Source organism: Nicotiana tabacum, chromosome 13, assembly GCF_000715075.1.
Source record: "Nicotiana tabacum cultivar K326 chromosome 13, ASM71507v2, whole genome shotgun sequence".
NCBI classification, from domain to species: Eukaryota; Viridiplantae; Streptophyta; class Magnoliopsida; order Solanales; family Solanaceae; genus Nicotiana; species Nicotiana tabacum.
The window spans coordinates 113350297-113373981 of NC_134092.1; the positions used below are offsets into that span (position 1 = coordinate 113350297).

The following is a 23685-nucleotide window of genomic DNA, read 5'->3' on the forward strand; positions in this document are numbered from 1 at the left end:
ATATGGCCTCCTTTGGAAAACTCCATCTTACATGTTTTCCAAAAAGACAAGCTTCACACAATTGATTGGGATGGTTGGTTGATGGTATCCCATTCACCATGTTCTTTTCTCCCATTGATTTGAGCGCTTCAAAATTCAAGTGCCCAAATCGCATGTGCCAACACCATGATTCAACTTGCACATTAACCTTCACACATTTTGCATCAATTGTCTTATGATTCAAAGAAAATAATCTATTCTTTGTCATATGTGCTTTAGCAATTAGAATTCACTTGAATCTCTAATCCAAAGATGCATATTTTTCATGTGGATGTCATATTCCTATTCAAGAAGTTAGCCCAAACACAAAATAATTACTTTTTAAATTTGGGACATAATAAACATCTTGAATTAACTTGTGGTCACCATTTTTACAGGATATTTGAATCATACCTATCCCTTCGATTTGAATCTTTGAGGTATCTCCAAAGGACACATTACCTCTCACCGTCTTATTGATCTTCACAAACTTCTCTTTACATCCACACATATGATTGCTTTCTCCATTGTCCAAATACCACGAGTTACAATCATCCTTATCTTCTTCCTTGAGTGCCAACAACAATGTCGACTCATCTTCTTCTTTTCTGTTCTCAACAAGGTTAGCTTTCTCTTCAACATTGCTACGACATGCCCAAGAGTAATGGCCAAATTTATGACAATTATAACACTCAATTTTTTATTTGTCATACCTTTGTCCATTATTTTCTTGATTGTAGCCATGCCATCTTCCTCCTCTTTGTCCACGACCACGACTTCTGAATGTTTGGTGGGTTTTAACTTCATTATTGTAGTTGTTACCGTTACTTCTTCCTCTTCCATGACCACCACGGCCTTGTCCCCATCCATTCATTGTCTTCGCGCACCACCAATAATGCTTCCTTAAATCCTGATACATCTTCGCGCCACCTGGATGAATGGAGTACCGCGAACTATGAGCTTCCCAGAGAATCAACTCACGCAAACCACCTACATTAGGCACACATATCCTGCCTTGCATCCGTAATACACCGTCATCTCCAATAGTGACTTTCTTGGCATCACCGTGTTGAACTGTGTCCTTAAGGGAAAGCAGATGGGGGTCATCATACTGGCGCTCTGTGATGCGATCATATAAAGAAGACCGAGAAACCACACAAGCCCAAACTCGATTCGGCTCGAAAATATCCAATCTCACAAACTGGTTGGCTAAGGCCTGAACATCTAAGGCTAAAGGCCTCTCTGCTACCGGTAAGTATGCTAAGCTGCCCAAACTCTCTGCCTTACGACTCAAGGCATCGACCACCACATTGGCCTTTCTGGGAGGATATAGAATGGTGATATCATAATCCTTAAGCAACTCCAACCACCTTCGCTACTGCAAATTAAGATCTTTCTGTTTAAACAGATGTTGTAGACTCCGGTGATCGGTATAAACCTCACAATGGACACCGTACAAATAATGTCGCCAAATCTTCAAGGCATGAACAATAGCTACTAGATCAAGGTCATGGACCGTATAATTCTTTTCATGTACCTTTAACTGTCTGGACAGATAGGCAATCACCCTACCATCTTGCATCAGCATTGCGCCAAGACCAATACGCGATGCGTCACAACACAAAGTATAAGACCCTCGACCCATAGGCAACACCAATACTGGAGCTGTAGTCAATGTTGTCCTAAGCTTCTGAAAGCTCTCTTTACATGTATCCGACCACCTGAACGGAGCACCTTTCTGGGTCAATTTAGTCATCGGCCAAGCCGAGAAAACTCCGATTCTCAGTAACTGAAGATGGCCTGGGCCAACTCTGAATTGCCTCTATTTTCTTCGGATCCACCTTAATCCCTTCACTGGACACTATGTGTCCCAAGAATGATACCGAACTAAGCCAGAACACACACTTAGAGAATTTGGCATAAAGTTTCTCCTCTCTCAGCCTCTATAGTACAATAGTCTAGTGTCGTGCATGCTCCTCCTAGCTACGTGAGTACACCAGGATATCATCAATAAATACTACGATAAATGAGTCAAGATATGGTTGGAATACACTATTCATCAAGTGCATGAATGTTGCTGGGGCATTTGTAAGCCCAAAAGACATCACAAGAAATTCATAGTGGCCATAACGAGTATTGAATGTCGTCTTTAGAATATCTGAATCCCGAATTTTCAACTGATGATACCCCGATCTCAAATCAATATTGGAGAATACCCTCGCTCCCTAAAGTTGGTCAAATAAATCATCAATACACGCCAAAGGATATTTGTTCTTGATTGTAACTTTGTTCAGTTGTCTATAATCAATGCATATTCACATGGTACCATCTTTCTTTTTCACAAACAAAACTTGTGCACCCCAAGGTGACACACTAGGCCTAATAAACCCTTTATCAAGGAGTTCATGAAGTTGCTCTTTCAATTCTTTCAGTTTAGCTGGTGACATACCATACGGAGGAATATAAATGGGTTGTGTGTCCGACACCAAATCAATACCGAAATCAATATCCATGTCGGGTGTCATACCCGGCAGGTCTGCAGGAAATACATCTGAAAAATCTCGCACTACCGGTACTGAATCAATTGTAGGAGTATCTGCATTAACATCTTTCACAAAGGCCAAATATGACAAACACCCCTTCCCCACCATATGTTGGGCCTTCAAATAAGAAATTACCCTACTGGGAACATAATCTAGAGACCCTCTCTATTCGACCTTTGGCAACCCCGGCATTGCCAACGTCACAGTTTTTGCATGACAATCCAGAATAGCATGACACGGGGACAACCAATCCATACCCAGAATTACATCAAAATCAATCATACTAAGCAATAAGAGATCAACTCTAGTCTCCTGTCCCCCAATCGTTACCACACACGACCGATACACACAGTCCACAATAATAGTATCACCCACCGGCGTTGATACACGAACAAGTGAAACTAAGGACTCACTGGGCATACCCAGATAATGAGTAAAGTACGATGATACATACGAATAAGTAGAACCAGGGTCAAATAATATAGAAGCCTTACTATGGCACACTAAGACAATACCTGTGATTACTGCATCTGAGGCAACAACATCTTTCCTGGCAGGAAAAGCATAGAATCGGGCCTAACCGCCACCTGATCGGTCTCCTCCTCTTGGGCGACCCCTAGCTGCCTGAACCCCTCTCCGAGCTGGCTAGGCGGGTGGTGTAACTGCTAGTGCTGGTGTCGTCGGTTGAGAACTCTGTTGTGGAGCCCACATCAACATCCTAGGACAATCTCTCTTGAAATGACCCAATTCCCCGCACTCGAAACAACCCCTCTTCTGACGGAACTACTGCTCTTGATAACCCGAGGATTTACTTGTAGAATCCTGAGCGTATGAGGCATGATGAGAACTCTGCGCTAGTAGTTCACTGAATGAAGACTGGCCTGAGTGAGCACTGTAAGAACCGTGGCTAGCTGATGTACCACGATGAGCTGGACGAGTCGTCTGAGCGGGCCTATAAGGGTGACCCTTGCCGTGGTAGGACTGTCCCCCAGAAGGTATCCCACAAAAACCTCTCGAACCTCGAGGCCTCTTAGCCTCCCCGTCACTACGCTCCTGGCTACGGACCACCTCTATCTGTCGAGCAATGTCAACCACCTCCTAAAAAGTGGCACCAAATACCCTCTCTCTAGTGATAAGCAATCGTAGCTGATACGTTAGGCCATCAATGAACCTCTTAATCCTCTCTCTATCAGTGGGAACCAAACAAACTGCATGACGAGCCAATTTAGAAAACCTCATCTCGTATTGGGTCACAGACATGCCATCATGCCGAAGCTGCTCAAACTGTCTGCGCAGCTCCTCCCTACGAGATTGCGGCACGAACTTCATCAAAGAGAGAATAGAGAACTCCTGCCATGTAAGTGCTACTGCACCGACCAGCCTGCGCCTCTCATAAGCCTCCCACCATTTCAAAGCAGTCCTAGAAAACTAAAAAGTAGTGAACGAGACCCCACTGGTCTCCAGAATACCCGTTGTTCGAAGCATCTGTTGGCACTTATCTAGAAAGCCCTAAGCATCCTCTGACTCAACACCGCTAAATAATAGAGGTAGAAGCCTCCCAAATATCTCAAGTCTCATATGCTCATCATCTACCATAACGGGGACTACCGGGGCCTGAGCAGTTGCAGCTGGCTGGGCTGGTAGTGCCCCCGATATATCTGAAGTCCATATACTACCTGATCTGGAGTACGGAAAACAGGGGTATGAGTGCCTCCCCCAACCTGAGAAGTGGCAGGTGTGTCCCGAGCCGAAACCACCTGAGCAAGGCCAGTGCAAACTGTCAATATCTAGGCCAAAGTCTCCTGAAGGCTTAGAATTTCAATGGGCACAACTGGTGCCTGAGCTGGTCCTGTTGGCTCAGCTATATCTGGATTCTGTTCATGAGCTGGAGCAACTGGTGGTGCTACAGGTGCTGCTCAAACTGCTGTATGAGCTATACCTCGACCTCTACCTCGGCCCCAGCTTCTACCACTACCCCGACCTCTCGCGGCCCTAACTGGTGGCACTGGTGGCTGACCGTCCGATTCAGTAGTACGTGTTCTCACCATCTGTGAGAGAATAGAATAAAAGAATTTTAGTTTTCCGGAATCAACAAGTTCGCACGATAGAATACAAGAAGGTGAAATTTTTCTAAGGGTTCGGCAACCTCTCGCAGATAAGTACAGACGTCTATGTACCTCCGCAAGACTCTACAAACCTGCTTATGACTCGTGAGACCTATGTAACCTAGGCTCTGATACCAACTTGCCACAACCCAAAACCTAACCCGTCATGATGGCGCCTATCGTGACACTAGGTAAGCCGACATTTCCAAAACACTTTCAATATTTACCAGAAATGAATTAAGTCATTTAAAATAACCGGAATTTGTCATAAAAACGGGGTAAAACCCAAAGCATAAGTGCGGAAAAATAGCCCGACATCGGGGTGTTACTAAGTCATTAACATCTAAACAACTAATCTAGAAACAGAGTCTACAACAGTCTGTGCCAAAATGCCAATACAGAGAAAGAAAAGATAACAAGAAAGGAGACAAGGACTGCGAACGCCGACAGCTACCTCGTAAGACTCCGATACTCAACCACGCACGAGATCAACGTCCACCGTGTCCGAAAGCACCTGGATCTGCACACGAGGGACAAGGAGTAACGTGAGTACATCCAACTCAGTAGGTAACAATAATAAATAAGGAACTGAAGATATTGACGAGCTACACAGTTATAGTTTATTTTCAGTAATTCCATCAAAGAATAGACATGCTTTCAAATCCGGCAGTTTAAGTCAAATCAGTTTTATACAGTTTAAGTTCAGGTAATCCGGATATAAAATCTTTTAGAAATTTCACAACAATGACAGATAGCAACTAAGTGCAATAACAAATGAAAAGCAAGTACAGCCTCTCAGGGGAACAGTCACTCACCTTATCACAACAGCTCAATCACTCGTCTCTCAGCCCTAAGTACTTACACCCAATAGGTACATGCGCTCACTGGGGGGTGTACAGACTCCGGAGGGGCTCCTACAGCCTAAGCGCTATAACCCGCATGGACAACTCACGTGATGCATGGTCAACTCACGTGTTATAGTGTCAATATGTAAATCCGCATAGACAACTCATGTGCTACACGGACAACTCACATGCTATAATATCATATCAAGATCCGCACAGACAACTCACGCTATGGTATCAATACCTCACAAATAGGCCCTCGACCTCACTCAGTTATCAACCTCTCTAGTCTCATGACCCTCAGTAATAAAGGGAAATCAGCCCAAAACATAATGATATAATGTATTAGCAGGGAATAACAAAGATTGAGGTATAATATGCAAATAATACTACGACTGAGTACAAGTAACAATAAGCAGGAAGGTTCAACAGGTATTACGACCACTGGGGTTTTTACAACACCAACACATAGCCTAAGCATAATTCATTGTCAAATTTCTATAGCACAGAAATGGCACATAGCTAACAATAAGCTTATTCAACTTTCCAGTTTCATCGAATAGACCAATTCCCAATTCCCACGGTGTACGCCTACACGCCCGTCACCTAGCATGTGTGTCACCCCCAAAATACTCACATGATACAATGATCCGGGGTTTCATACCCTCAGGACCATATTTAAAACTGTTACTTACCTCAAACCGTATAATTCTTTGTTCTGTTATGCCCTTGCCACGAGAATTGGTCTCCGAAAGCCTTGTATCTAGCCACAATTAATTCAATCCAGTCAATACCAATTATTGTAATTAATTTCATAAGGAAATGCAAAAATTTTCAATAAAAATCCGAAATTAACTCAAATATTGCCCATGGGGCCCACGTCCTGGAACACGACAAAAGTTACAAAATGAACGCCCATCCAACTACGAGTCCAATCATACAAATTTTACCAAATTTCGACATCAACTCGACCCTCAAATCTTTAATTAAAGTCTTTGAAGATTTCTACCATTTTCAACCCAATCTTTACCCATTTGAACTCAACAATCTTTCCATAAACCTTATTGATACGTATAAATAATACTCTTACACCCAAGAATCATATTCTTAATCACCCAATCTTTACCCAAACTCGAAATTGAAGACTAGGGGATAGAACCTTACCTCTTGGGTGAAGATCTTGTGATATTTCCTTGTTGGATTTCAAAGCTTTAACAAGATCTTGATGAACAAAGCACTTGAGCTTCTTCCTCTCTCTAGAACACTCTCCCTTTTCTCTAAAAATGTCAGATTTATGTTCTAAAATGAGCTTCAAGGGCTATAAATCGAAGTTGGGTTGGGTCAAAAATTAGAAAGAATTTAAGCCCCAATGCAGATTTGCAATCGCATAACACGTATGCGGTCCGCAAACTGACCGCATAATTGAAGCTAAAAAACGGGGGTCGCTTGTTTAGGTCTGCGGTAATTATGTGGCCCGTATACATGTTCTGCAGTCGCATAATGCACAACAGATTTTCCTGAAATCTTGCCTCAAATCTGTTTCACTCTGCGGCCATTGTGCGGTCCGCAAAGTGATTCTGCGACCGCATAGTAGGCCACAAAAATGTCCTCTTCTGCCGAAAATTTTCCTTTACTTCTCAGTGCATTGTTCAACCCAAAAAGTCCGAGCCGCGAGAAATTTTTACAACCTTTGTACTAATTAATCTACCTCGGCACCACAAAACATTTTCAACTTAAGTTTTAAAGCTTGGAACTAAGTGTTTCAAATTATTCCAAAACCTCACCGACCCCGAACAAATTACCCCATCAAGTCAAATAACAATTCGTAAATCATAATTTGAGCAGTAAATAGGGAAACAGGGTTTTAATACTCAAAACGACCGACCGGGTTGTCACAGTGCTCCTCCTACTCACATGACCAAACCACCTAAGCCGTGCTTCCCGCATCTTGTCCTCAATAGGGGCTACACCCACCTTGTCGCGAATAACCTTATTTCTGATCCTATCTAACATGATGTGCCTACACATCCATCTTAACATCCTCATCTCTTCTACTTTCATCTTCTGGACATGAGCGACCTTGACTGTCCAACACTCAGCCCCATAAAACATCATTGGTCTGACCACCATTATGTAGAACTTACCCTTAAATTTTGGTGGCACCTTCTTGTCACACAAAACACCGGAAGCGAGTCTCCATTTCACCCATCCCGCCCCAATACGATATGTGACATCTTTATCAATCTCTCCATCTCTCTGAATAATAGACCTAAGGTACTTAAAACTCCCTCTCCTAGGGATGACCTGTGAGTCCAGCCTCACCTCCTCTTTCCCCCTTGAGTCTCGCCACTAAACTTAGTCCTACTCAACTTGATACCTTTAGATTCTAGGGTCTGCCTCCATACCTCTAATTATGCGTTCACACCGTCTCGTATCTTGTCAACCAATACAAAATCATCTACAAATAGCATGCACCACGGCACCTCCCCGTGGATGTGGCGCGTCGGTAAGTCCATCACTAGAGCAAACAAAAAAAGGTTGAGTGCCAACCCCTGATGCAACCCCATTATAATCGGAAAATGGTCTGAGTCCCTACCCACCGTCCTCACTCGGGTCTTTACTCCAACATACATGTCCTTAATCAATATAACGTAGGCAACAAGTACACCTCTGGCCTCCAATCATCTCCACAAAACCTCCCTCCGAACTTTATCGTATGCCTTTTCTAAGTCGTTGAACACCATATGAAAGTCCTTATTTCTCTCCTTATACTGCTCCATCAATCTCCTAACAAGGTGGATGATTTCTGTAGTTGAACGCCCCGGCATAAACCCAAACTAGTTCTCAGAAATAGACACCCTACTCTTCACCCTTAACTCTACCACTCTCTCCAAGACTTTCATAGTATGGCTAAACAACTTGATACCCCAATAGTTATTGCAATTTTGGATAATACTCTTGTTCTTGTATATAGGAACCATCGTGCTTCACCTCCACTCTTCGGAAATCATTTTCGTTCTAAAAATGACATTAAATAACCTAGTGAGCCAATCCAATCCTGCCTTGCCCGTACTCTTCCAAAACTTCACAGGGATTTCATCTGGCCCGGTCGCTTTTCCCCTGCTCATCTTACACATATCCCCCTCAACTTCATCAACTCTAATCCACCTACAATACCAAAAGTCACAACGACTCCCGGAAAGTTCCAAATCACCCAGTACAATGCTCATGTCCCTCTCCTCGTTCAAGAGACTATGGAAGTAGGTCTGCCATCTCCGACGCATAAGCCCCTCATCTAACAAAACTCTACCTTCTTCGTCCTTGATACACTTCACTTGGTTCAAGTCACACGCCTTCCTTTCTCGCTCCTTGGCTAACTTGAACAACCTCTTATCCCCACCTCGGACCTCGAGTTCCTCATGCAAATGACTAAAAGCTGCAGTCTTGGCCGTCGTAACTGCTAGTTTTGCCTCTTTCTTAGCCAACTTATAATGCTCCCTATTCACCTTCTTCTCCTCCTCGTCTACACTTTCCACTAGTTTCAGATACGCTGCTTTCTTGGTTTTCACTTTTCCTTGTACCTCTCCATTCCACCACCAGTCTCCCTTGTGACCAACAAAGTAACCCTTTGATAATTTTAATACCTCTCTCGTGACTTCCCTAATGCACTGCACAGTCGTGGTCCACGTAGCGCTTGCATTCCCACTACTCCTCTAAGCCCCCATAGTCACCAGTTTGACCCATAACTCCTGCGCTTTAGCTTTTGTCAAGGCTCCCCACTTGATCCTATGTTAGCTATACATCGCTCTTTTCCTCGTGATCTCAAGGTCCATGACCAGGAGCCTATGAAGGATCGAGAGGTTCTCACTCGGGATGACCTTAAAATCCGTGCAAAGACCTTTATCGGACTTACTGCAGAGTAAATAATCAATCTGAGTCTCGATCACCAAACCGGAAGGTGACCGGGTGCTCCCTCTTCTTCGGAAAACTCGAGTTTGCTATCACCAAATCAAATGCTCTAGAAAAGTCCAAAAGAGACATTCCTTCTCCTTTTCTATCTCCAAAACCAAAGCTACCATGCACATCATCATACCCCCCAGATGTCGCTCCAATGTGACCGTTGAAATCTCCTCCTATGGAAAGCTTCTCGATATGTCGGATATCACACACCATCTCATCCAAATCCTTCCAGAAACACCTTTTGACTTCCTCATCCAAGCCTGCTCGGTGTGCGTACACACTGATTATGTTCAGAGTAAAACCTCCAACAACTAGCTTAATAGTCATAAGCCCGTCATTCACCTTCCTAACCTCCATCATTAGTCCCCGGAGGTCCTTATCAACCAAGATACCTACCCCGTTCCAGCCCCCACTCTCCCAAAATATCAAAGTTTGAAACTGCCCACGTCCCGCGCCTTATCGCCTACCCACCCAGTGTACACAAGCTATATTAATCTTCCTTTTCTCGAGAATCTTCGCTAACTCTACAGATGTTTCAGTCAAAGTTCCTATGTTCCAAGACCCTACTCTCAGCCTAGTAGCTCCCTTAGCCCTCTTACCGCCTTACTCCCTCCCCCTCCCCCATCCCCCTCCCCCCTCCCCGCACCCCCTCGCTGACACCCCCGAGGACAAGACCTTACCCTAACATCATTCACTAAAGCCACTATAATCTAGGAATCACTACGCAAGCACTATCCCGAAAACAAGCACCAAAAATAAAATGAATTACCGAAATATAATCTACCACTAAAGGTTACAAAACAGGTGAAGAAATAAAATACAGGAACTAACGAAAACTATAATTTACAACTAAAGGTCAGACAAACAGGCGACGAAATAAAACAAAGGAACTAAAGGAACTATAATCTACAACTAAAGGATAGAAAAATAGGTGAAGAACCAAAATACAAGAGCTAAATGAGGCTATAATCTACAGCTAAAGGTCACAAAGAAAATGTGCAATAAAGATTCAAAATAAAAGAGTCAAAATAAAGATGTAAACAAGTAGATAACAATATAAACAAGTAGGTAAAGCTATCACTAATGCAATTAATTTGACAATGCTAAGGCAAATACTAACTAAATATTCAAGAACAAAATAGGCAGGCAAAAAAATATAATTAAGTTAAAATATTAAACTATTAAAATATTAAGACAAGAGAGGAACAATAGAACTTGGATTGCAGCCCTTGAAGTTAACGGAAATCCGGCCGGCGGTGGAAAAATCCCCAATTGCTGAGAAATTCTCTCCTTCACCAAATAGAAAAAAGTGTTGCTACAATTCAAGATTTGGCTTGTTAAACTTTGATTGGATGTACACCGACCTTCAGGACCCCTTGTTCTTTAGTTTGGAACGGATCGCTCTACTATTGTACTTGGGACGTCTTCGAATACAGAGTCTTTCAAGGAATCGATGGAGTTTCGATTTCAAGGATTTTGATTTATGGAGATTTGGAGATGTTGGTGTTTCAGATTTAAGATGGATCAAGAATTCGCAGTAGTTGAACTTGAGAGAGAATGGGAAAAACTTGTAATTGGGTAAATATGAGCTTTTCTTTCTACTTTTGACTATCGCCGGAATTTTACAGCAACGAATCGCCGGAATTTTTCAAACCAATATTTTCGCCAGCGGCAAATCGAAAACTTAAAGGGCCTTATAAGTAAAACCTTGAAATTTCTAACCAATTCAAGAAAACCTCCTTCAATTTGAATTATTAGATGAGATTAACCTACCTCCACATCTCAAAACTCAAAACTCAAAACTCAAAATTCAAAATCTGAATTACCAAATAAGCTACTTCGAGAGATCTATATCCGTGATTGTATAAGGTTCTGAAAACCAAGAAATAGAACTAGGGCTTGATCGCCAAGAACCAGAGAAAATATTAACAGCAGAAAATGAATGATCGGAACCACTATCATAGAGTAAATACATATATTTCACACAACAAATAATTACCTTGAAATAGAAGATGTCGATTCATTATTTTTCTCTTTTCCTTGGGTTTGCTTGAAACGAATTATATGAATCTCTTTAATGATAGTAGGTTAACTCTCAACATCTTTCTATCAAGCGTCAACAACTGTCTTCTCACTTTCTCTTGTATTCTATCTAAGCATTTATAAGATACTCTTTCCAATTCAACAAATGTCAGACATAGAAACTTTCTACTTCTATTGTCACATTGTATAGTATTTATCTCGGGCCAACAAGTCGAGAAAATGGCATTGAAGTATTTTGAATATGACCAAATTGATGAAAACTCAAGATAAGATATTAAATTCTCAACTTCAGGAGTGGGATGAAAAATAAAATATGCAAATCCTGAGTTGGCTTGAAATACGTTCAAATGAAAAAGAAGGTACACTAATATGATAGGAACAGTCTAAGGAGAGTAACTTTGGCACATAAAAAATAATGGTTTGCATTGAGCAATCAATTAATACTAGGCTACAGAACTCGAGGGTTGAACTCGAGATTTTAATGAAAATTTTCAAGTACCTACAGTAGTGTAAGATCATCTCCTTGACGGAAGGTAATTTTGGTATAAGATCGGAAAAAACTGTACCTCAATCAGGGACGGATAAGGTAGGGATATCACAACACCCGCTTGCTTCGCTAAAGTTCTTACTATGTACATAATATCTCTGTGAAAAAACGTATATATGGATAGAGTAACACCTAGAAATCATAAAGTGGAAGTGGGTGTCATTGATTTAACCTTTCCTTTGAAGGCTTTCTTTGGCCTCATGAATGCAAGTTCAATTCCTTGTTGGAGCAACTTCTTTGATTTTTCATTTTTTCTACTTATTAAGGTTTCCTTTATTTTTCAGTTGAGCTCTAGGACCTCACCTCTTTTTCTTCCTTTTCGGCTATTTCCCTCATTTTATTACTTGCTAAGTCTCTTTCTTCATTTTTTTAACTTTTAGTCCTCATTTTGTTTTTATCATTATACTTTATGAACAATTATTTTCTATAGGTAATTTGAATTGATTTTAATTAGCATATAATTTTTTTTTATTTTTAATGAAACGATATTAATTTATATATTGGAATATAATTTGAGCAATATCTTCTATTGGGTTTTGAAAAAAAATTAAATGGCTTGATTGATAGTCGTTTTGAGTCGAATATCATAGGTTGAATGTTGAAGGTTTTTCTTTGAAAATAATTGTCATATAACTCAACAATTAAGATGGAAAAATAAACAAAGAACAATACAAGTAAATTAATCTAGTCAAACAAAGAATATATAGTGTAGTTAAGCTACTCTTTAAGAAAATATTTATATTGGAGGCGCTATTTCATGAAATGTTATTTTTTCTTTTGAATTTGTATTTAGAATGTATTTAAATTAAGCGTTAAAAATTTAAACTAAAATCGAACTTATTTGCTTTGTGAATGAAAGGCCTATTCAAATTAACCAAAAACTAAGCGAACCGACCCATTATTCATAATCTGTCTTTATAGCTACTGACATATATATTGTATGCATAACATGGTGGTACCTGCAACCTTCGAATCCTGGATCCGCCTCTGCCATCAATGGCTGCCCTCTTAAATTCTTACCTTCTCAGATTTTGGCAAGTACTAATATTCAATGAACGCGAATTTATTCCACCACCATATGAATAGAACCTGCGTTATCTCGGGTCAGATATTCCAAAGATAACAATTTTGGTGTATAGGAAATATGAACTTCCTCAACTCGGCAACATAATATATTGAGAGACAAAAGGTTTAGCCAGACGTGAGACACGAATGCGACTGAATCCAGAACAATATTGAAATGATATCGTCGTGATCATTTCATTTTATTTTGCTTTTTAATAAAAAGGTAAAACTATTATATTTTTATTAAATTTGTAACTTTAGTTCTTCCAGATTTACATAATTCCCAATCTCTAAATTTAATTTTGTAAGTTTGGGATAGAGTTTCATTTTGACTGTCGAGTTACATTATTTTAACTCTATTTTGACACAATAGTTTGATGGATCACCTCGAGTTCAAAATTAAGTCAACACACAATTATAACTCAATCCATCTAAACTTGGACGAATTGAACGTTACTAAAAGATGGTGGATTTTACCATCTCTCAAGAAAATAGTAGTATTAGTTGCGAATCAACGGGCATCATTTTACCCATGAATTAAAGGTTACTCACGCAGTTGAAGGGCATGTTAGTTAATTACAAATCTTGTTCCATTTCGAATCAGTTTTAGTAAAATACATCAAGTTATCTTAGAAGTTGATCTTGGTTACTGCATCAGATTTTTGCAAAGATAATGGTTAATTTTCTGGAAATTATCCTTCACTATTCAGCTAATTTTTGTTAAATCCAAATGAGATTTTAATGTTGACAATAGTGCAACTTATAGTACTTTTCTTACCAGTTTTCTTTTCCTTTTTTCCCCGACTGGATACAAAGCTTTTGCTTGCTCTGTTTTCCAACTAAAAGATAGTAATTTTTAGTTGGATGACTCAAATTTGAGCTGTCTGAACTAATGCCACATGCTGCTTCTGCTTCTGTGCTCGACACTACAAAATCTGTGATATGTCATCAATGTAACATAAAAATGTATGTGGGGAAGAACAATTAATTATATAGTATACAATTTATTTACAGTTTTCATATATTATTTTTATCCTTTTAAATACAACTACAATATCATATAACTTAAATATAATTTTCATGCAAATTTTATATAATATGTCTTTTGTATGTATTTTGCATATGATATGTATATATTTTGTATATGGTGTGTTCTTCTAACTCTATGAAAATCCAATCAAAACTTTCTCTCTTAATATAATTTTGATACATATCAATAGCTTTATGTAAAAAGATACTCCCTCCGTTTCGGTTTATGTGAACTTATTTCCTTTTTGGTCCGTTCCAAAAAGAATGACCAATTTTTAAATTTAGAAACAATTTAGCTTAAACTTACAATTCTACCCTTAATGACAAGCTTTTATAACCACACAAATACTCTCGACCCATTTTGACTTGTTTAGGACCACAAATTTCAAAAGTCTTCATTTTTTCTTAAATTTCGTGTCAGTCAAACATGTTCACATAAATTGGAACGGATGGAGTAGTATTTATAACTTAAATACATATTTCTTACAACGATTCATACATTATACAACTATTTTTCAAACTTCATACAACATTCAAATACAAATATATATAACTACAACATAATACAACTTAAATATAATTTACATACAACTATAATTTTCATTATGAAATTTGATCAATATCAAGTCTAATCTTCCCCAAGCACCTTAGAAATTGAGATATAAATTCCAAACAATATTCCCAATTATTTGCAACAACACCCAATCCATACAAATAATTATTTTTGAAAACTCAAATTCGAATTCAAAGCTTTTTAATGGTTGTCAGTAACACCTTCAAACTTTATTCATTGACAATATCAATTCGAACACCAATTGTACAACATGAAAGAAAATTGCTAGGTTAAAACATTGTAGTAAAACGATTGAAATTCATTGATAAATTCTATTAAAAATATATACAACATGAAAGAATAAAAAGTAGAGAACATCAGAGGAGGAAAAATTGGGGAAAGAACAGAGAATGTGAGATAGAGACAGAGAGAGACGGAGAGAGAGAACATGGATGGAAAATAACTAATTTCTTATTCAATTTCTAATATAAAGGGATACTCATTTAAAACTAATTTGTATATAACTGATAAATTATATATGACCATGTAATTAAGTTAAAACTTGATTAGAGAGGATAATAAAGTTTCATATGTAGTATAGGAAGGTAAAAATCTCATTATATTATTGGCTAGAGTTCTATTGTACTAATGAAAAGAACTACTTGAGTCAATTTATAAAGGATCTAAGCTACTTTTCTATGAGTCCTTGTTTGGTTACATGCTTCTTCGATAGTGAACAAGAAGTGACGAAACAACGCAGAGCAGGCAAAGATAAGAGAAAGAAAGAGTAATGTAAATGGGGCTAAAAGGGATTTAGAATGATAGGAATAAATGCAATTGAGATTTAGGAGAACAAACTTAAAACCAGTTTGACAACAAAGAGAACTTAGTCAATCCCTTTGAGGAATGGAAGAGGAAAGAACAACACTAGCATAAATTTAGTTTTACAGGTCCATTATATAAAAGTTGAGTTTTACAATCCACGAGAGACTCATAATTTTCAGTTCCATCCGGCCTCAATATTCTTTCCAAAAGGCATAATAAATATATTGTTGAATTTTGACAAGATTAATATGAACTAGTGTGAACATTTAATGTCTCCTTTTAAGAAGAAATTGGTAGATACATTTTTCATGGATTTACATTGCATGTTCACACTTAATATGATGTCATGCATGACATTATTAAGGCCATTTCCCTTCTATAAATAGCAAGGGTTTTATTCATTTGAAATTATCTCTCACTTGCCTTCTTATCTACCAAGGCATTTGAATCTTCTTCCTCTCTTGTAGTATTTTACTTGTATTTTTGGAGTGAAATAAAGTTTGAGTTGATTGTGTCCGAGGACTAGGCAAAAATCAAATTTTGCCGAACCTCGTTAATTTCTGGTGTTCTTTTTATTATTGTCTCAATTATTATTTATTAGCTACCTTTAGATATAGTAGTTGTGATTTAATCACTCTCTATATATTCGACTTCCGCAACAATTGGTATCAGAGCCAAGGTTCTAGCCTAGTATGCTCTGTGGTTGCAGCATAGTCTGAACTTCCACATTAGAAAAGAATTACTTCGGTGTTCTGTATTGTCAGCAAATAAATAGTATCTGTAGCAAAATGGGAGATAATAAAAATGAATAGTCCACGTCGGGTATCAGTAATACGTCGTTGGCATCTTCGCTTATGACAAGAATTATGTCAAATGCGAAATTTGCAGTTGAAAATTTTGACGGGTCAGGACATTTCGGGATGTGGCAAGTTGAGGCTCTTGATGTCCTTTTTCAACAAGGGCTAGATATTGTCATAGAAGAAAATAAGCTAGACAATATTGGAGAAGGAGATTGGAAGATTATCAACCGCGTTGCTTGTGGTACCATTCGATCTTACCTTGCAAGAGAACAAAAGTATCCATATACAAAAAACACTTCTGCAAATAAATTGTGGAATGCGTTGGAGGATAAATTCTAGAAGAAAAACAGTCAAAATAAACTTTACATGAAAAAAAGACTGTTACGCTTCACATATGTTCCTCGTACTACAATGAATGATCATATCACCTGCTTTAATAAGTTGGCGATAGATTTGCAGAATATGGACGTGAATTTTAGTGATGGAGATATGGCCTTAATGTTATTAAGTTGACTTTCCGATGAGTACGAGCACCTCGAAACTACTCTACTTCATGGGAATGATGAAGTGTCTCTCAAAGAAGTTTGTTCTGTCTTGTACAACTATGAACAAAGAAAGAGAGAAAAATAAAAGAGTGGAGAAGGAGAAACACTGGTTGTGAGAGGTCGTTGTCAAAATTATATGAGAATGAAGAAAGCAAGATCCAAGTCAAGATCCAGACCCAGCAAAGATGAATGCGCCTTTTGCCGAGAAAAGGGGCACTGGAAGAAAGACTGTCCAAAGTTGAAAAATAAGGCCAAACCTAACAGTGGGAAGGCTGTCATGGATTTAAATGTAGCTGATTGTGACAATTCTAATTTCTCACTAGTTACAACTGATCCATTCAATCCATCTGACATATGGCTGATGGATTCAGCTTATAGCTATCATATGTGTTCCAACAGGGACTGGTTAATTGATTTTCAAGAAGGGAAATGTGGAGTTATTCACACCGCGAATAATAATCCTCTTACCGCATATGGTATTGGTTCAATCCGATTAAGGAACTATGATGGATTGATCAGAACATTAACAAATGTTCGATACGTACCGGAATTGAAGAAAAATCTCATTTTTGTAGTAGCCCTAGAGTTAAAGGGGATTAAAGTCGTTGCAGAAAATGGGATAATGAGAATATGCTCCGGTGCACTAGTGGTAATGAAGGGAATTCGTAGAAATAATAACATGTACCACTATCACGGTAGTACAGTTATTGGGACAACAACAGTGACATCTAGTGATAACAAGGAGGCAAAAGCAACTAAGTTATGGCACATATGTTTGGGACATGCTGGAGGAAAATCCTTGAAGATTTTATCAGATCAAGAATTGTTAAAAGGAATAAAGACTTGCAATTTGGAGTTTTGTGAGCATTGTGTCAAGGGAAAACAGACAAGGGATAAATTTGGAATAGCAATCCATAATACTAAAGGCATTTTGGATTATGTTCACTCTGATGTTTGGGGTGCTTCCAAAACACCTTCATTAGGTGGGAAACACTATTTTGTAACATTTATTAATGACTTTTCTCAGAGAGTGTAGGTGTATACTATGAAAACCAAAGATGAGGTGCTCAGAATTTTTCTCAAATGGAAGGCGACGATAGAGACTCAAACAGGAAGAAAGATAAAGTGTCTTCGCACAGATAACAGTGAAGAATACAAAAAAGATCTTTACAATAAGATTTGTGAAGATGATGGCTTTTTGAGACATTTCACCGTCAGAAATACACCACAACAGAATAGAGTGGCAGAACGCATGAACTGGACTTTGCTGGAGAAGGTTCGGTGTATGTTGTCCAATGCTGGCTTGGGCATAGAATTTTGGGCTGAGGCAATAACATATGCATGCCACCTTATTAATCGTCTACCATCTGCCGCTATTGGAGGCAAGACACCATTTGAAAAATGGTATGACAAAACCTGCTGAATATTATAATTTTTTGCATGTGTTTGGCTCAATTGCATACTATCATGTGAAAGAGTCAAAATTGGATCTGAGGACAAAGAAAACTATATTTATGGGGATTACTTATGGAATCAAAGGATACCGATTATGGTGTCTAGAGACAAGAAAAATTATATTCAGCAGAGATGTTACCTTTGATGAATCTGCCATAACAGATAGGGTGAGAGTTGAAGATGGCAAATAAACTGATGGTACTTCAAAGCAGGTGGAGTTTGAGGGAAAATTAATTTTTCCAACACAGGGAGAAAACGAGGAAACAATAGAAGATTTTCCCCTGGAAGAAGAGTCAGTGGAAGGGGAGATTCCAAATCAGGAACCCCAACAACAACTTGAATCAATAGCAACCAGCAAGCCAAAAAGAACAATAAAGAAACCTGATCATCTCATAGAGACGGTGGCTTGTGCAGCCTCAATTGTAGCTGATGGTGTTCCTACCACTTATAAAGACGCAGTCTAAAGTTCAGAAGAAGATAAGTGGAGGATTTCCATGAATGAAGAAATGCAGTCCCTTCATCAGAATCGCACATGGAAATTGGCCAATCTCCAAAAGGGCAAGAAAGCAATTGGGTGCAAATGGGTATTTGCAAAGAAAGAAGGATTTTCTAACCAAGAAGATGTTCGCAACAAAGCAAGATTGGTGGCCAAAGGGTACGCGAAAAAGGAGGGAATTTATTACAATGAGATATTTTCTCCAGTCGTGAAACACTTCTCCATTAGAGTTTTGTTGGCTTTGGTAGCACAGTTGAATTTGAAACTAGTTTAGTTAGATGTAAAAACTGCATTTTTACATGGAGACTTGGAAGAGGAAATCTATATGACTCAGCCAGAAGGATTCAAAGTTGCTGAAAAGGAAAATATGGTGTGCAAACTTGAAAAATCGTTGTACGGATTGAAACAATCTTCTAGACAATGGTACAAACGATTTGACAAGTTTATGTTGCGGCAGAAGTACAGAAGAAACAAATACGATCATTGTGTGTATTGCGCAAGCTTGAAGATGGATCCTTCATATATCTTCTCCTATACGTTGATGATATATTGATAGCTTCCAAAAGTCAAGAGGAAATTGAGAAGTTGAAGATTCAACTAAGAAACGAGATTGAGATGAAGGATTTAGGTGAGGCGAAGAAAATTCTTGGCATGGAGATATAAAGAGATAGACATTCAAAGAAACTCTATCTATCTCAGAAAGAATACTTGAAAATAGTAATAGATCGATTTGGCATGAATGAGAACACGAAGTCAGTTAGCACTCCTCTTGCTCCTCACTTTAAGCTTAGTGCTGCTATGTCACCGAAGAATGAAGCTGAACGAGAGTATATGTCAAGAGTGCCATATGCGAAATGCCGTTGGTAGCTTGATATATGCAATGGTTTGCACAAGACCTGATATTTCACATGCTATCGGAGTTGTAAGCAAGTATATGCATGATCCAGGAAAGGAGCATTGGCAAGCTGTGAAATGGATTCTACGGTATATTTGTAATACTGTAGATGTTGGATTGATTTTTGAGTAGGAGGATAGTTAGTATCTGGTTGGATATTGTGACTCGGATTATGCGTGTGATTTGGACAAGCGTAGATCAACTACTCGTTATGTTTTCACTTTTACAAATGCACCAGTTAGTTGAAAGTCTACTTTGCAGTCAACGGGTTTCTTTGTCTACTATTGAGGCAGAGTACATGGCAGTTACGGATGCTGTAAAGGAGGCAATTTGGCTTCAAGGGTTGCTTAGAGATCTTGGTATTGGTCAAGAAAGCATCACACTATTTTGTGATAGTCAGAGTGCTATCTAATTAGAAAAGAACCAAGTTTATCATGCAAGGACGAAGCACATTGATGTTCGATATCACTTTGTACGAGATATTATAGAAGAAGGTGGAGTCATGTTGCAAAAAGATTCATACTACAGATAACCCTGCTGATATACTAACAAAAGTAGTGACTACGATTAAGTTTCAACATTGTTTGAACTTAATCAACATTGTTAAACTTTGAAGATTGAAGTTGAAGACACAATCAAAATTTATTAGTAAGAGAAGATTATAAAAGTGGAATCTTGCCAAGGTGGAGATTTGTTGAATTTTGACAAGATTAATGTGAACTAGTGTGAACATTTGAAGCCTTCTTTTAGGAATAAATTGGTAGATGCATTTTTCATGCATTTACATTGCATGTTCACACTTAATATGATGTCATGCTTGACATTATTAAGGTCATTTCCCTTCTATAAATAGCAAGGGTTTTGTTCATTTGAAATCATCTCTTACTTGCCTTCTTATCTCCTAAGGGATTTGAATCTTCTTTCTCTCTTGTAGTATTTCACTTGTATTTTTGGAGTGAATTAAAGATTGAGTTGATTGTGTCCGAGGACTAGGTAAAAATCAAATTTTGCCGAACCTCATTAATTTCTGGTGTTCCTTTTATTATTATCTCATTTACTATTTATTAGCTACCTTTAGATATAATAGTTGTGATTTAATCACTCTCTATATATTCGGCTTCCGCAACACATATGTTGGCAGCCATTAATCATAAGGTATTTGAATATAAGCTGCATCACAGACAAATGGAATGTCTGCATACATCCCTGCGAGGGCGCATCCTATGCACTCTTAAAACTGTGAACAGATAGGCAAATGCGACGGCGGTCCAAAAATGCATGCCAACTTTGCCCCAGTACACGGCAAACGGCATCCAACGGCTTATAGTCCCAATAACCTGCAGGGCAATCTCAAGTAGCATCCCCATCACCACATGGAACCTAAAGAAATGAGGCCATTCCTTTCTCCTCACTATACCAAGATAAGCAACAAAGAAGTATGCCATTAGAAACCCGCTTGGTAATCTCCCAATTGCTCTCAGGAAAGGGTATGTCAGAAACTCAAGATCTTCCAAAAAGGGGTGGAGATGATATGCCGTCTCTGCATACATCCAAGTCTCGTGAAGAGACATCAGATAAGGGAGGCATGCTAAGGTTCTCCACCACCACCTTGGCTTTGTGGTCATCGCAGGGAATCTGTAACTATATGGGACATCTTTTGACGCTCTAGGGGCAAGGGAAAAATGGCTTCGCCTTGGTAATTGGGGTATAGCGTGAAAAAGGCCACCATAATCACCACCGAAAAGAGGTGATGATGCAGAAGGAAGATCAAGGAAGCTGAATCCTGCAATGACAACTCAACTTTAAAAGGTTAACTAGCTTTAAATTATTTCAACTACTAGAGCCAACAAAACACAATTATACTATGAGCTTGCAGGGCTGAGATTTAATGCTCAGGTATCTATACCACTTTGTTCTCTCTGTCATGCTTCTTATAACACGAAATGCTAAAGAACTACATTTAACTTACCATAAACCCTTTGTTCCCTATTCTTTTTACAGTATTCAAGATTTGCACATTTGTCTGTTTGAAGTGCATGAGAGCCGTAAAAAAAGTGAATGGAAGGATACACATCTCTAATTGTGATTCGGATTGTAAAATATCTTCAAGGAGCTCCTCGGAGGGGTTACTATATCAAGATAGAGGCCATACATAAGTAGTTGGATATATTGATGCTGATTGGGCTGGTTCGATATCAGATAAAAGATCCACTACAGGGTACTGTATGTTGTTCGGGGAAATGTGATTTCTTGGAAAAGTAAAAAACAAAATGTTGTTGCTCAATCAAGTGCGGAAGCGGAGTATTGTTGGGAATAAAGCCCCCTACAGAAATAATATTCACAGTAACAAAAGCGGAATAATAATATAGCACCGAGATACGGTAATTAACAAGAATAAAAGAGTGACAACGACGCTAAGAGTTTTACGTGAAAAACCCTTTTAAATAAAAAAAAAATCACGGCCCCGAGACGAGCAACTGATATCACTATAGCAAGGAATTTTACACTTTGTAGGTCCGAGTAAAATACTCCAAAGACCACTACAACTCTCAAAAGAAATAACTCTCTTTTGATATTCCCACCTCATTACAATATCGCTCACTCTCTATTTTTCTCACAGACTATTTTCTTATACCCTGTTTGTGAAGCCTCACTCTTTCTTTCTCTCTTTGTTGGTATGTAGAAATGAGAGCAGAAACTCTCCTTTTATAGTCGAAGCCTCACTCTCTAAAGCCTACTATATTTGTACATATTTTTTCTTCTTTTTCTTCAATGTTGACAATTCAACAAAGATGGCTACCAAACCAAAGAAATTCTATAAAGTTGGCTACCAAACCAAATAAATTCAATAAAGTTGGCTACCAAACCAAATAAATTTTCCTTAGGCACATGCCTATTAATTTGAATTTTGAATGAGATGGACCCCATCAATCTCCCCCTCGAGTCTCATTCATCTAGAGGAGGTAGTACTGTCTTCTAGTTTGAATGCATGCCGACAAGTTCTTTGCATAGCTCGAACTTGTCTCTTGGTACCACCTTGGTCAACATATCAGCACGATTTTCACTCGTGTGAATCTTTTTGACATGTAAATATTTGTTCTCCACCTGCTCACGAATCCAATGATATTTCACATCTATATGCTTTGTTCTTGCATGGTACATGGAGTTCTTGCTCAAGTATATTGCACTTTGGCTGTCACAATAGACGATATACTCCTTTTGATGCAATTCTAGCTCTTGAAGAAACCACTTGAGCCATGCCATCTCCTTGCCAGCTTCTATAGCGGCAATATACTCTACTTCAGTTGTAGAGAGTGCAATACACTTCTGCAACTTTGACTTCCATGATATAGCTCCCCCTGAAAAGTGAACAGGTATCTTGTAGTAGATTTACGATTATCAAGATCACATGCCATATCAACATCCGTGTAGCCCTTCAAGATTGGATCAGATCCTCCAAAGCACAAACAATCTCCCGTGGTACCTCTCAGGTACTTGAGTATCCACTTGACTACTTCCCAGTGTTCTTTTCCAAGATTTTAAAGAAATTTACTGACAACACCAACTGCGTGAGCAATATTAGGTCTAGTGCATATCATTGAATACATCAAACTTCCAACGACAGAGGAATAAGGAACTTTGGTCATGCTTTCCTTTTCCTCTATTATTGTAGGACACATATTCTTGCTTAACTTCATATGACTAACAAGAGGTGTGCTGACTGGCTTAGCATTCTTCATGTTGAAGCGTTCCAGTACACGTTCAATGTACTTCTCCTGAGACAGCCACAAATTTCTGCTTGTTCGCTCTCGAACTATCTTCATACCTAGAATTTATTGTGCTTGGACCAAGTCCTTCATTCAAATGACTTGGACAAATCTCCCTTCAACTTTGCGATCATCCCCTTGTCTTTTCCTACAATTAACATGTCATCCACATACAACAATAATATAATAAAGTT

General features: G+C 38.8%; 1 long non-coding RNA gene and 1 pseudogene across 2 annotated transcripts; both read right to left on the bottom strand.

The window, feature by feature from the left end:
* Positions 1-4911: 4911 nt before the first annotated feature.
* LOC142167899 (uncharacterized) lies at positions 4912-12000 on the bottom strand. 2 transcript variants are annotated; one of them, XR_012698140.1, is made up of 3 exons: positions 11471-11937; positions 6207-6274; positions 4912-5186 (listed from the first exon to the last, which is right to left on the bottom strand). It is a non-coding gene; the product is annotated as an uncharacterized LOC142167899 (long non-coding RNA). The 2 variants fall into 2 exon arrangements; XR_012698139.1 differs by lacking the exon at positions 6207-6274 and having other exon boundaries at positions 11471-12000.
* An 8621-nt stretch (positions 12001-20621) lies between these two features.
* Positions 20622-22988, bottom strand: LOC107829629 (protein TIC 20-I, chloroplastic-like; annotated as a pseudogene).
* Between the last annotated feature and the right edge of the window lie 697 nt (positions 22989-23685).